Here is an 8,982-nt window from a genome sequence, read left to right as displayed (position 1 = left end):
TACCTAAGGTTCTTTGAACCAAGCAGTGGGAATCTAAAAACTTGCAGGGGCAGCGTGTATATATACCAGCTTCAGAAGAGTGGTTTTCTCTAGGGAGGAAGGGGGCCTGAGATTCAAAGGTTTCTGGGTGGTTGGCTATATGTTTAACTTTTAAAGAGATGAAGCAAATATGTTAAATCTGTTAGTTGGGATGTATGTTGTGGTATCCTCTTTGTATTTCTGTACATATGATACATTACACAATTAAAATAGGAATTAAAATTTAAAAATATAAACACTTTAGAAAGAGTGGAAATACTTTATTAATTTTTTTTAATTTATAAAAATAAACTTAATCACATCATAAAAGAAGACATTATAGTCGAAACCAATTTGGCTTAGTGGATAGATTGTTGACCTGTGGACTGAAGGGTCTCAGGTTCAATTCCAGTCAAGGGCATGTATCTTGGTTGCGGGCACATTCCCAGTCGGGTGGAGTATGCAGGAGGCAGCTGATTGATGTTTCTCTCTCATTGGTATTTCTAACTCTCTATTTCTCTTCCTCTCTGTAAAAAATCAATAAAATATATTTTTTTTTAAAAAGAAGACATTGTAATTGGAAGAAAATCTTATGAAAAAGTATTGTGTAGTCATATGTTCAACATTTGCAGAGAAATGCCCAGGATTGGTAACAAATTGGTGAGGGAGAACAAGAATGAATGTTAACTTCCATAAGTATAAACCCTCAAGAACTTTGTAATCCAGGAAGGAGAAATTCACACACACAGGAAACAGCGAAGAATCATTAAACAAGGCACCTGATGAAAAATAATACAGATCAAGTTTAATACCTCTGTGTTAAGTGGGTAGGGAGATCCAAGCATCAGACTGATTGCCAGAAAAGGAAAAGTGAACACAGCAAATGAATTTCCTTTAAGGAGTGGGAAGAAGTTTAGAAGAAAAATATGCTCTCCGACTCGTAGGCATACTTTACAAATTCATGGTTTTTAATCTTTCCCCCTTATATCGCCTTCTCAAAAAGAACCTCCAAGGCATGCAATCCCTTTTAAAAATGCATATTTTCTCCTCCCCCCACTTTTCCCTCCCCAGCACACTCACAGACACATTTCATGCACTCTCAGACACCCCACACAGAGGCACTGTTGGCCCAGGACGCATCAGGCTTCTGCTGCTGCTGCGGAGTTTCTTGTGCCATTCCTCAGCAGCATGGCACACACCCACGCCCACTAAGTCTGCCTGCCTTCCATGCCCTCATCCCTCTCTCTCTCTTGTTCTTCTCACCACTAGGCTAAAAGAGCACAGGTGTCTAAACAGAGCCAAGACGATCATGTTACTCCCCAGGCCACGTGGGCCCGCTTGGCACATGCCTCTGGGGAAACATCAGAGAAAAAGGAAACTCATTAAAATAGTTTCTTAGGCTCCAGCTGGTTTTCCATTAAATCTGACACATGAGAGTCTACGAATTTAAAAAATTATCTAAGCCCTTTCCAAACTTTCATTGGAAATGAAAGTTGCTAAAAAAAAAAAAAAAAAAAAGAAAAGAAAAAAAGAAAAAAGAAAGTTGCTTGGCTCATTTCTGACGTGGAGATTTTCCCCCATCTCCAAACTAGAAATAGAGATAATTAAAAACAAAGCCTGCCAAGAAAGAAACAAAGGTGGCCATGAACTCTACCATCGTAACTTCTGACCCATCTTAACTTTCCATGTTTGAGAAAGAAGGTATCCCACAGCCATCCTAGAAGTGACCAGCTTTACTTTCTGTCCCTGGCTAATCTTTTTAAAGAGCCGATCATCTATAGCTGAGTAATAAAAATTTAAAAATCAACCATGTACCGTGAATTTGTGGATGGTTCAAATTTTGACACAGAAAATGAGAAAAGAGAAAACTATTCATAGAAAAAAACAAACCTCTGATTGAAGAGAGGTAGGGGGTGGCATGAGATTAAGTGAGGAGGGTAAAGGGAACAAAAATTAACCTTATAGAAACCACAAACAAGGGGAACAATACAATATTCTACATTCAGGAATGCCATGGCCACGTTGATATGTAAATCTGGCACTCAGAACAACAGGGTATTATTGCTGCTGATATGGTAATCTGGAGAGGTACCGAGAAAAAGTGGGTGGGTCATGTGAAATTCATGAAATGCTTGAGGTGAGCTCACTGCTGAAGTATTAGTCACGTCTTGCTTCGTGTGTGGTTTTTCTCCCAGTTTGTTGTATAGATAAGTATTCCTCTGTACTTTTTGTCCCCGAAGAGTTTGGTTTCTTTTCATGAGGCTTTAAAAATATTTCATCTCAAGAGTTTGTTTCTGTTCTAAAGGCATTTTGCAAAATGCCTTCCCTCCTTTGGCCTACTCAGACAAATATGCCTACATTTGCATACAGCACAGTACCTATTTACTCTGCATTGGCTAGAAAGTTCAGAGGCAAGAGCCTAAAGGAACATTTTCAGACTGAGCACATAATTCAGCCTCCAGCTTGTCAGCAGGAGCAAAATAAATAAATAATTCCAAGAAGGATTGAAACGGTCTGTTGAGAAGGAAGGAAAAAGAGACACAATCAGCATAAAAACAAGGAAGAGAAAATGAAGCTCCAGGAACCAAAACCTTCCATGTTCAAAGTTTGCCTTACCTCTTCCCCTTCACCCATATACCGAAACCTTCTTAAACTCAACAACTTTTCTTAATGTTGTCCCAACTATCATCCCCACTTAAAATACTGCTGTTATTCCCAAGCCATATATTTTACTTCTCTTAGTAGAAAAGAATAAAGTGTGCCCTTATTTGAGGAACTAGTAGAAAATTTACTTATTTGGTCTGTAGGCAACTGTTTAAAACTGAACTACCCTTTTGTAAAAGATAGCTTACTAAGCACCACTCAGTCATTTATGCTTTAGTATGAATGTGTCCCTTCTCCCCCTTTTATTTGTTACCTAACAATTAGTTTAATAGGGGGTTTAGGTGTAGAAGAAGAAAATTCTATGACTTTAAAAGGTAGGTGTTATAAAAAGGGGATAGATTTGAGTAGATATGTTTGCTGTGGTAGGACTTTAAGTATTTAAAGAGAAACAAGTCAACACTGGATACCTGTAGGGTTGAGGTCAGGGGAGGTAGGGGGGAGATGAAGAAACAAGTGACCAGGTTCCTTCTTTCATAATTCTCCTGAGGATTTACTCAATAGAAACACATTAAACAAGCACATCTTATTCTATTGACTCAGACCTGAAGAAGCTTAAACTTACCATGGTACATGTCATAGAGTAAGTAAAACACACCCACACACAGACACACCAAAGCAAAACAAAACAAAAAAATACAAGAACCCCCCCCAAAAACAAACAAACAAACACACACACACACACACACACACACACAAAAAAAAAAAGCCTGCATTTATTGCTCAAAAAACTCTTTATAAAAGCAGCTTTCTTTAATCAAAGTTCACTTCTGAGGTGGTTGTTTCCATGTAAGAGTTGGTAAACCAGAACTGTTTGTTGAATGAAAATCTGACAGGGCTCCTCTTCCAGAGCTCGCATTTTTAAGAAGCAAAAGCCTGGATAATCCTAGGTTGTCCAGGAGGACATGTGGTTTTGGTACCTGTACACTTCAGGAAAGCAGCAGGGGAACCATTTCTTCAATTGTGAATAATCCTAACTGCTTCAAATTTTGCTTCAATCTTCCCTATTTCTAAGCAGGGGGGGGGGGGAGACCCTAAAATTTACTATTGAGACCTTATCAGATGTACTTATGATCCTAAAGATATTTTTTTTAAAACACAAATAATATTTTTGAGAATTTAAGTGTTAATATTTTCTGCCTCTTGTTAGGTGCTGTCTATTGCCAGATGAAAATACCTTCAACCGTTTCTTTCTGGCATTACTTTTTAATATTATGATATTCTGATTTTTCTATTTGGTAACACATACTCCATTTTATTTTTTTTTTACTCATTTACATAGTTAGGTTAAGAATTCTTGCCCAGCCAGCGTGGCTCAGTGGTTGAGTGCTAACCTATGAACCAGGAGGTCATGGTTCAATTCCCAGTTAGGGCACATGGCCAGGTTTTGGGCTTGATCCCCAGTGGGGGGAGTACAGGAGGCAGCTGATCAATGATTCTCTCTCATCTTTGATGTTTCTATCTCTCTCTCCCCATTCTCTCTGAAATCAATAATAAAAAAATAATTATTTTAAAGCATATTTTCAAGGCCTTAGATTTACATAAGAAGACTTTTATTTCAGGATATATCTTTAAATCTTTTTGGTTATGTATAGAATTGTTTCCAGAAACATTTAAGTCTGAAGGTGTTAAATGTCATCAGTCTTCTTTGTTAATGTGTTACTGGAAAGGTACAGTACCTAATATTCTGTGTGATAAAACATAATATTAGTAGTAGTAATATGGCTGGAGAGTTTCTAAAAAATGTTTGCATGAAAATTAGCTCATAGGAATGAAGGTATTGCTACATGGAAGCTGACCAATTCTACTAACAGTATAGAGTGGGGGAAAAGTTGTTCATATGGGAAATAATACAATAATTAATAAATAATAATACAAGAATAAACTCTGTGTTTTGCGTACTCACAACTGTAAACCTACGTTTCCCTCACCCTGAATTACGAACAAGCAGTCTCTGGTAGAACAGCATGGTTGTTCTAACATTATCGTTAAAAGTTAGATATGGGAACAGAAATAATTACTTGCATATCTGTCTCTGTCATTTATAACCGTGTCCAAATCATTGCTGCTATGTGAATTCTAAGGGTATCTCAAATGGGTTTTAAAGGACACCCTTTTATTCCTATTTTGTAAGCAAGTCCAGGCTGATTCTGCCCTCACTGTTTGTTTTTTATAGATTACACCATGCCATTTCTCAGCCTTTCCCTAACCACGATGAAACGTACTGTTTTAACAAGTCTTTCCCCATACCTGTGAAGTCCTGAGTGGCCTGTGAAATTTCTGACGCGGACACCTCTCTTTCCAGGGACAGCCCCCAGAGCTGCCTCAGTGACACCTCCCGTTGTATGTGGATGAAGAATCACACTTCTGCTTGTTTGTTAATTGAAGTGAAAAAATTATTCTGTTTCCATTTCTGTTCTGGACTTGGTGCTGACGGACATTGTCTGGGACCTTCTACTAGAACTGATGGGGCTTGCAACCACCGTGATCCACAGGAACTTTGTGTAGGCGTAGACATTAGTTCCCACACAAATACTAAGCTCTTTGTTCCTCTCATTTTTCTTATTTAAATCAGATCCTTGTTTCCCCTAAAGGAAACAGTTTATGCAGCTAGCTAGTCTGTTACAGGACTCATTTTATAATGATCATAGGAAAGCGAAAGTTTTAAGAGTTTGTTGCTCCGGCCTCTCCCAACTCTCCTGCTGCCCTCAGGTTGGTGAGATTCAAGACACAAAAGCAGCAACACCCTCCTTCCACTTTTATCAGGAGTCCATATTTCCCATTGAACACTTCATAGACCGACTTTACATTTAAGCTCTGGCCACTAGATATTTCTCTAAAGTTGACTAGGAAGTCCTTTTAGCTTAAGTAATGCTGCCTTGCTCAGATAAGCTGCTTGAGATGTGTTTGTGCCATTTCAAGATGGCCTCGTGCTGGCTGATGCACACGCAGTTAGGGGTTCTGCAAGAAATGTGGATCTTTTCTGGAGTATTCGGCACCTTGGTCACCAGCCTTTACCTGCTCCTCCACTCTTCACTCTTTCCCTCTTCCCATGGCTTTCTTAAGTTGTGCCCTGTGTTTTTGTTTTGTTTTTTGTTTGTTTGTTTTTGTTTTTGTTTTTAAAATATATTTTATTGATTTTTTACAGAGAGGAAGAGAGAGAGTTAGAAACATCGATGAGAAAGAATCATCAATCAGCTGCCTTTTGCTGGGGATGTGCCCGCAACCAAGGTACATGCCCTTGACAGGAATCGAACCTGGGACCTTTCAGTCTGCAGACCGACGCTCTACCACTGAGCCAAACCGGTTTGGTTGTTTTTGGTTGTTTTGTGTTTTCAGACAGCAGGTCCTGGCTCAGGGAAGGGGGAGAGGGGGAAGTATTTTGTCCTGTTTTCTCTTGGAAAGCATCAGGCCTTCTGGTGATTTCCTTAGAGAGCCACCTTTCCCGCTCAGCACGGAACTTGTCTGTTGATCTGTTGTGTTCTGGCTGCTGCAGGTGAGGCCCAAACACAGTTACAGCTTCCTGCCCAGTTATAGCTTCCAGAGAAAAAGATTGCACCTCCTCTTCATGGTAACCCTCATCCTTCTGATTACCACCCCCAACCCCCACCACACACACTGTAAAATCCCTGAGGTAAGTAGTACCAGCCACACTTGCTCAGTTTTCTTTTCTCCAATTGTACTTCCTCCCTACTTCCCATCCCTGATCTCATTCATGCCTTTTTTTCTCCCTTGATTCTACCCCTAAATCAAGATCTCCTTCTCTTGGTACCACTGATGCATGGCTTGATAGCTCCCAGGGCTCTGCCCTCCTTTAGACTTGGGAAGAACTACTTCTGCCCTGACTGGTCTGACTCAGTGGATAGAGCGCCGACCTGCAGAGTGAAGGGTCCCAGGTTCAATTCCGGTCAAGGCATGTACCTCAGTTGTGGGCACATCCCCAGTAAGCGGTGTGCAGGAGGCAGCTGATTGATGTTTCCAACTCTCCCTCTCCCTTCCTCTCTGTAAAAAATCAATAAAATATATTTAAAAAAAGAACTATTTCCACAGTTTCTCCAGGTGCCTGCAGGGCAACTCAGTCCCCAGCCATCCAATAACTAAGGTACCCAGCACAGCTGTTCCCTTGTTTCCACAGGTGCGATGGCTAAGTTTGGAAGGACAGCTTGTTGTGGGGAGGTGGAATCAGACCCCCTTCAGCATTCTTCCAGGGAGCTGTCTCCCCAGAATTCTCTCTTTAACGTTCCCAGCAAACAGGTGGTCACTCCATTGGTAGTAAATTCCTGGGTATTTTTACCCAACACCCCAGAAACATAATGACAATGTTATTGGACATGTCATACAGCAGGGCAAATGAGTAATGTTCTCATTAATCAATTTGCCAAAGAAAACACAGTTCATGTAAAGGAAGAAAAACTCGGCCATCTGCTTACAAGTACACTGTCAAGATAAAAATGATATATACTTAGTGACTTGGTGTGTTTTCAAGTTAGCCTTCCCCTGTACAAGGCTGCACCAACTGCACAGTAAGTAACACTCAAGTAACTGTTTTAAGAACCTCACTATAATGCTTTAGTAGTGTCCATTGTGTGGGAACTGAGGTAGAGATAAGATAAAATCCAAGAGGGATGCAAATTTTACCAGATTTGTCACTCAATTAAGAAATGTCATACTATAAAAAAAAACCTGCTGCTGTAGTATGGTTGATTCATTTTTTTATGCATCCACTCATTTATAAAATGGATTGAATGCTTCTTCTCTTTAGAAATGTGCTATACATTAGGCACCCAAAGATATTTAACACTCTATCCTGCAGTTAAGTATTTAGAGAAGTATGCAAATGAGTCCCCCATCAGTGTGTAAGCAGAGACCCTGTCTCGTGCTATATACTAGGCACCCAAAGATGAATGAGACAGGGTCTCTGCTTACACACTGATGGGGGAATCATTTGCATACTTCTCTAAATACTTAACTGCAGGATAGTGTGTTAGGTGGGATGACAAAGGTCTATATAAATTATAGAGAGGATCTAGGGGAAGTCTTTCCTGAAGAGCCAACTTTTGAACCAGGGAGCTGTCTGATTCAAAGGATAAATACAATTTTTTAAAAAATAAACCTTTATTGTTCATATTATTACAAAAGTTCCTCATTCCCCCCCCCCTCCACCAGATTCCTACCCCACCCTCTGCCCTTTCCCCACCCCCATTGTCCTCATCCATAGGTGCACAGTTTATGTTCTGTCTCTTCCCACACCCTCCACTCCTCTTTTCCCTGAGAATCATCAGTCCACTCCCCTTCCATACCTCTGATTCTATTATATTCAACAGTTAATATTATTCATCAGGTTTTTTAATTCCCTTGGTTTTTAGATTCACTTGTTGATAGTTACGTATTTGTTGTTCATAGTTTTTATCTTTATTTACTTTCTCTTCCAAAAGAACCCCCTTCAGCAATTCATATAATTCTGGTTTGGTGGTGATGAACTCCTTTAGCTTTTTTTTATTGGTGAAGCTTTTTATCTGGCCTTCGATTCTGAGTGATAGCTTTGATCGATAGATTATTTTTGGCTGTAGGTTCTTACTATTCATCACCTTGAATATTTCTTGCCATTCCCGTCTGGCCTGCATAGTTTCTGTTGAGAAATCAGCTGACAATCGTATAGGTGCTCCTTTATAGGTAACTACCTTCTTTGCTCTTGCTTCTTTTAATATTCTCTCTTTGTCTTTTGCTCTTGAAATTTTAATTATGATTTGTCTTGGTGTGGTCCTCTTTGGATTCCTTTTGTTTGGAGTTCTGTGTGCTTCCTGGACTTGTAAGTCTAATTCTTTCACCAGGTGGGGGAAGTTTTCTGTCACTATTTCTTTCAGAATGTTTTCAATATCTTGCTCTCTCTCATCTTCTGGGACCCCGATAATTCTGATGTTGGTTCGCTTGAAGTTGTCCCAGAGGTTTCTTACATTATCTTCAACTTTCTGGATTCTCTTGCCTTTTTGCTTCTGTGGAGGAGTGTCTTCTGGCTCTTTATGTTCCAAATCTTTGACTTGATTCTTGCGATCTTCCATTCTGTTTTTAGGACTCTGTATAATATTTTTAATTTCAGCCAATGTAGTCTTTATTTCTTGTTGATCCCTTATTATTTCTTGTTGATCCCTTATTATTTCTTGTTGATCCCTTATTATTTCTAGTTGATTCCTTTTCATATCCTCATAGGTCTTATCAACCTTTTCTAAGAAATTCTTGAAAAACCTTATAAGCGTGGTTTTGAACTCTATATCCAGTTGCTTCTTTTCCTCCATTTCTTTCATT

The 8,982-nt window shown here is 39.5% G+C and overlaps 1 long non-coding RNA gene across 1 annotated transcript in view; it reads right to left on the bottom strand.

The window, feature by feature from the left end:
• Positions 1-3,394: 3,394 nt before the first annotated feature.
• The window catches only part of LOC118730143, a 29,620-nt gene continuing 24,032 nt past the window's right edge, over positions 3,395-8,982 (bottom strand). Inside the window, exon 4 of the long non-coding RNA XR_004991377.2 lies at positions 3,395-3,689. This is a non-coding gene — a long non-coding RNA (uncharacterized LOC118730143). The remainder of the gene's footprint in view (positions 3,690-8,982) is intronic.

This window comes from Pipistrellus kuhlii, unplaced genomic scaffold, assembly GCF_014108245.1.
Source record: "Pipistrellus kuhlii isolate mPipKuh1 unplaced genomic scaffold, mPipKuh1.p scaffold_m20_p_3, whole genome shotgun sequence".
Lineage (NCBI taxonomy): Eukaryota > Metazoa > Chordata > Mammalia > Chiroptera > Vespertilionidae > Pipistrellus > Pipistrellus kuhlii.
The sequence above is the reverse complement of the archived record's forward strand: the minus strand, read 5'-3'. Positions and strand labels throughout refer to the sequence as shown.